Here is a 6,000-nt window from a genome sequence, read left to right as displayed (position 1 = left end):
GACAGGTGCTCTTCCTTGACATATGAGGAAGGATTCTGTTAATCAAAGGGTGTTTCCTAGTCCTGTACGAAAGTAATAATAGATATTCAAGAGTAACAAATGTTGTACATAAGGCAACTAAATTCTACAGATTAAACACTGGCTTATAAGAACCTTCTGTATTTTCCATAAGACAACAAGAAAGGGAACAAATGATACATATTTATGAGGATGTAAAATTCCTATTTGAATGAGATAAATTCTGTTTTTGATTCTGAGAGTTAATTTTTTTTATTGCTGTTGTTCTAGGGAAAAAAAATCTTTGTGCATTTTTTAAACTGTTTTTCACTTCTGTTTTACATAACAAAAAGCTTGCACGGAAATACTGTGTTCTTGCAAGTGTTCGATGGGTTCTGATTCTTACTACAGTATACCAATTGCTTTACAGTTCATGGAAGGATTTGTTGGGAGGGTTAGTAGGAAGACAGTGAGAAAAGATATCTCTTTAACCATTGTCCAGAGAAGTTCATGGCAAAGGAGTTGCCATGCTTGTATGGTTCCCCTGGGTATATCATGATTGCATCCAGCACCACTTCTGTAGCTTTGTGAATGGTGATTCAGTGTTTAAAAAAGTCAGCTGCCCCACCACTGAACCCTTGAACACCTAACAGTACATTTGGCTGATGTATTTTTCAATGATCAATTATTGCCAGGTTAATGACACCAGGTCTGTTTGACAAATTAAGTGTAAGGTCATTGGCATATAAATACAGTTTATGTTTTTTTCCCCCAGCATTTGTAACCCTTACGGATTTGTTCCTTCTGACTGAAACAGCCAGAGGCTCAACTGAAATAGCAAAAAGCAATTTGAAAGTGAGGGACATTCCTAGTGAGTGCCTGGGGTTAACACTGAATGAGTACTCAGATAAGATTAAGAATTAACCACTGCAGATGTATGGACTCCATCTGGGAAAGCTGCATTCAGAGGCAAGGAGAAAGAGCCAGAAAATGACTGAGAATCTTAAAATGAGACATAAGGGCATGTTTTCTTGTATTAACTGCAAACATCTACATATGAGTTAATTGTGGTCATCTCCTACAGTCTAAAGTTAGATCAGAGAAATCCTGTCTCATGTTCCTATTTCCAAAATTGTGTTTCAGGGTACTAGCATCCAAGCAGCAACCGTGCTGCAGCTGGAAACAGTAGACACCACCTTGAAACCAGCCCTGGGACTGGAACAGAACAGAGGCCTCTTTCCCTTCGTGTGTCTTAACCACTGGTAAACAACTGTTTTCTCTCTCCATCCATCACAGTTGCACTTGTATGTGAAGGAGGGGGCTCCTTCTTCTCAAACTCTCATACTAGTCTATTCCTTAGGAGATCAGTTTGAATCCTTTCAGATTTAGGAAGACTCCAAGAGCTCAAGACTCCCAGTTCCTAGGCCAACATTTCTAGGTTCTGTTGCAGAGTCTGATACAAAAATATAAGTAGCCACAGTGTCCTCTCTATCTCTGCTTCCCTTGTTTTTGCTGGAAGGAGAGACCGTGAAATTAAATGTCTTGCCCCTGAATGAAATTAGGCTCCTGAATCTGTGCATTTATTGCTTATAATGGAAGCTGTCATAAAGAAAATAAGCTTGTTTGTCAGGAACTGTAAGATCTTGCGGTGATGGTTTACAAGTGCACAGTCAAGATTCTGCTAGGGTAATCTGTATTAATTAGGGTTATGGATTTACAGGAGAATGAAAAGATCCATTCCCACTAACATTTAGTACAAGTCATGTCTCCTGGGCAATAACTGTCATTACTTGCTTTTCGTGCATATTGTTCTTCTTTGTTATGTAACATTTTTCTTCATTTGTACCTTTTGAATCTAAGCCCCTCTACAACTCTCATAGTAAACTCCCTGCTTCCCCCTATACAAGGTATAATATTTTATCTTAACTTTTAGGCAACTGTCTTCTTTCTACATTCAGCTCTTCCTGTAGATATACTTCTACAAGGAAATTAGTCAAGTGTATATTAGTAATAAAAATAATAGTGATTCCCCTCTTGTAGATTCTAGAAAGCATTTTGTCTTCCATTTCTTTTATTTAGATTTTTGGATGGATAATCTGAAGATACTAGAATATCTTGTGTAGCACTGAATGGAGTATTTTGTAGTGATCATTTCCCTGTCTCCATTCTTTATCATATGCAATTCTTTAAACATAATGATATAGGTAAAATAGGATTTGCACTTTGAGGGATGTGGAGGAATATACCTGTAACTTTTTTTTAGGCTATTTGCACCTTAGTTCTAGACATGATGGAATAAACAGGCATTGAGAAGGGGGACAAATGGAGTAGGTATAAACTGGCTCAGCTGAGACAAAGTGAAGTATTTAAATAAATGCGAGAAAATAAACAAAAAGCAGATAACTTGCTGTATATCTGAAACCACCTATACCAAAGGTGATGTAAAGAGACATAATAAAAGGAAATCATGTGACAAGACGAAATCAGATCCTGGGAAGGGCAAAAGTCAACAGCTGGAGAGAAAAACAGAAAATGACTACATTCAGACAGTTAGGTGTGAAACCCCAGAAGGGCATAGTAAGAGCATGTAAGTGGAACTGAGAGCAAGAAGAGGAGAGGGACCTCTGCTGTGAGTCTTTCTGCATATTCTAGTAACTTTAAATTGTGGTGGCTGTACAGTGTGGATAGCCAGGCAAGAATCTGATATACTAAGGTACTAACTCAGTAGCTGAGCTGATTTGGATCTGAATAGATGGGAGAAGAGCACATCGTATTTCTTTTATTTGCTCAGAGCTGTATTAAGAATTTACTGCCTAAGTGTCTGCTGAACTGCATGTTGGCTTTTTGTTGTTTTCATCTGATGCTACCGAAAAATGATTCATAGGAAGAACTGGAAGGCACAAGGGTGAACACTGACCCAGACTTTGAAAAGCAACTAATAATTTGGGATGTCATGATTTTTGCTTTTCTGAGCTTGAGCTGAGACCTGAATTGAGAAGCTTCCTGTACCAACACCATGAGCAGTTAGATGAAGAATAGTCAGTCCCTGAACTCTTTATTCCCTATATTTTTGCCATTATGTTTAATGAAAGGAAGGAATGCAACTTTCTGGGAACTCATTTTCTTATATGACTACAGAGATTCAAGAGTCATTTGATGCCTGTTTCCTTCATGATGGAAGGAATGCTTGCTTTCATCTGGTTAAGTGGAATTCATTTATTCTGCTTGAATGCCAATCACTGAAGGATTTTCGTTACAAGTCTACATCACATTTTATGCCTTCTATCATCATGTTATTTAATGCACATTCTCTACACAAGGAAATAATGATGCTGAAAGTGATGTCCAGCTTATCCCATCACCATCATTCATATCCATGTCACCAGTGATAATAAAAAACCAGACTTCCTGACAAATCTAAGTTATCGCAGAGGAGGGGGGAATGAGGAGGGGAAGCCTGGTACAGAGATCATTTAAGGAGTGCAGTATCCTTATCATTATCTGAAATGACTATAGTGAGTGTAAATGTGATTTTTGATGCAATGCAGGTGGAAAGGCATGAGTCTGTAGCTGTATCTATGTAAACCCAGTAGAATATCATGTCAGGAGTGGTGATGAATCCCACAAAAGCTAAGGAAATATCCTGTGTAAATAAAGTTTAATTGCTGGGTGAAGCTTTGGAGGTCAGCTGAAATGGGGATGAATTCTGTGAGATTTACATGCTGCCAAGGTTAGGTGGCAGCTGGCTGAAGTATTATCTCGTTCTGAAAGCAGATGCATTCTCTTCCTGGGTCTGCCAGTTCCCAGTAAAATACTACAACTTCTAATATTAATAACAATGCTTTAGAAACCATGAGCTGGTTTCTGGAATTCAGGGCTCACCCTTACTCTAGTGACCGAACAACTAGGTCATATCTGTGTTCTTGTAGTTCTGCCCTATCGATCCTATTTTTCTGCACAGTGGTAAACTTGCAGTAGAGCAAATGGAATCTGTCCTGACTCATAGCAGCCAATATTTAGTGGGTTAATGTGTTCCCCTGGAAGATGTGAGCTGTATGATTAAGTTCCTAACTCCTGAGCTGCTGAGCTGGAATATACTTCTTGTTCTTTTTCTCTCACACTCTTGATGGTGCAGAGTGCTGACATTACTAAACAGAAGTGCCCCATACCTCTCTTTTCCCTGCATTGCTTATGGACTGGAAGTAAAGGCCTTCTACTATGCAATGGGAAATGTGGTTTCAAAGAGGTTCAGAACTGTAACGGAAAAAAAGGAGGCTCTGTGTTTGAACAAAACTGGTAGAAGCTATAATGGCATATTTTTAAAGAAATCGCTTCCTTTGGTGCATCTTAGGTCCACTCTAATCATGTTGCCTGAATGGAGGTACTGAAGAGATATATCTGGAGCAAAACAAAAATGTGGAGTTTTCAAGTTGCCTTGTCATCCTGACTATAGTGTTTCAGGCCTCGATTAACACTTTGGGAAACTTCTAAACAGGCCAGGGAAGCAATTATTTTTCAGTGGCCCTGGGATTAGGTGGTGTTGGATACTGATTTTCTTACCTGTATGCATCTGTATAGCATTTAGGTAGTCTGGATTTTTAGCTATGCAATAAATACTTTCATTCTTCCTTTCTCTCTTTCTCTCTCTTTCTCTCTCCCTTTTGCTCTCCCTTCTCTGTCTCTGTATTCTCCTTAATGAGCCAAAATGCCAGTATTCTTTCCAAGTAAAGCTGGAATTTTGTTTCTGAAATCTTAATTGGAGGGACTGTTACCATTCCCACTGCAGCAAGCTAAGAAACACCAGTGCTAACACCAGTTTACCGTAGTGTTTCTTCTGCAGATAGCTCCCAAAGTCCTTTGCAAATTCTGGTTAGTATTACTAGTACTGTTCTGTTGATTAATAGACATAAATACAGATTTGTATGCTCAACCAGAGTGGCAGTGAAACATTACAGGAGTGTTGCTATAGGGCACTCTTTTAGCCTTCAAGGCATGTTATTTAAAATCAGGGTTTGTCATACATTATGTTAGGCCATATGCTCTGACTGCTCTGTGGATACTGTTCAGCTCTAGTGCATAGCCTCCAGTGTCAGATGTAAAATGAAACTCCAGTTTGAAATCTATACCTGTCATGTTTTTGTGTTTTCGGGTCCCTGAGCACTTCAGGTAATTCCAGGGACACCTGTTTGCTAGAAATACTTAAAACAGCTTCAGACTTTGAGTGTACTGTATAGGCTTATGATTTATGAACATGTCTGCCTGTCCTTATTAGCCATTTTTAAGTACTTGAAGTAAACATGCTATAAATTTGGAACTAACTGTTTGTGGACACTAAAGTATATTTTCTTGAGGAGAACATGATTGTGAAGTGTTAATATTTTCCTCTTGTAATAATTAGTGGCATGTATTGGTTTGGCTGGTCTTATCCCAGAAGAAGATTAAAGGAAAATGATAGCAAATGTGGCTTCACATTACCTTAAAAGTCCTCCAGATTTTTCAGAGCTTTTCTGAGTGGTTTCCTGGGGTAGATTTTTTTGGTCTGAGGGTTTTACTAACATATAGTAGTCCTCTAGGACTTCTAGCACTCTGTCAAGCAGCCAGAAATCAAGAAAAGGGTTAAGAAAAGTCCGTGTGACTCTCCATGTGCTAGAGACCAAAATTCTGTAGGAATTACTGTAGTACTCTCTGCTACCAATTTGTTTCCATTGGTTTTGTCTCAAAGCACATCATAAATGCCATTACTGAAATAGGCCATGCAATATTTTTGTGAAGTGGAAAGGTGCTCTCCCTTTCAGCTCAACAAGGAAAATGAGACACCTAGCGCTAAAGCTTTTTTAGAAGCAAAATGTAAACAATTATGCTTTTATTTTTCATTTGATGGAATCAGACACTTTGCAGCTTTCTGCCACCCTTTCTACAGGAAGCAATTTTTCTCAAAACTCTGTGTTCCAAGCCAATATTACATGAAAAAATTATTTGCAAATTACTATATTTTTCTTTTTT

The sequence above is a fragment of the Dromaius novaehollandiae genome, chromosome Z (genome assembly GCF_036370855.1).
Source record: "Dromaius novaehollandiae isolate bDroNov1 chromosome Z, bDroNov1.hap1, whole genome shotgun sequence".
NCBI lineage: Eukaryota > Metazoa > Chordata > Aves > Casuariiformes > Dromaiidae > Dromaius > Dromaius novaehollandiae.
This window is presented reverse-complemented; position numbering follows the sequence as displayed.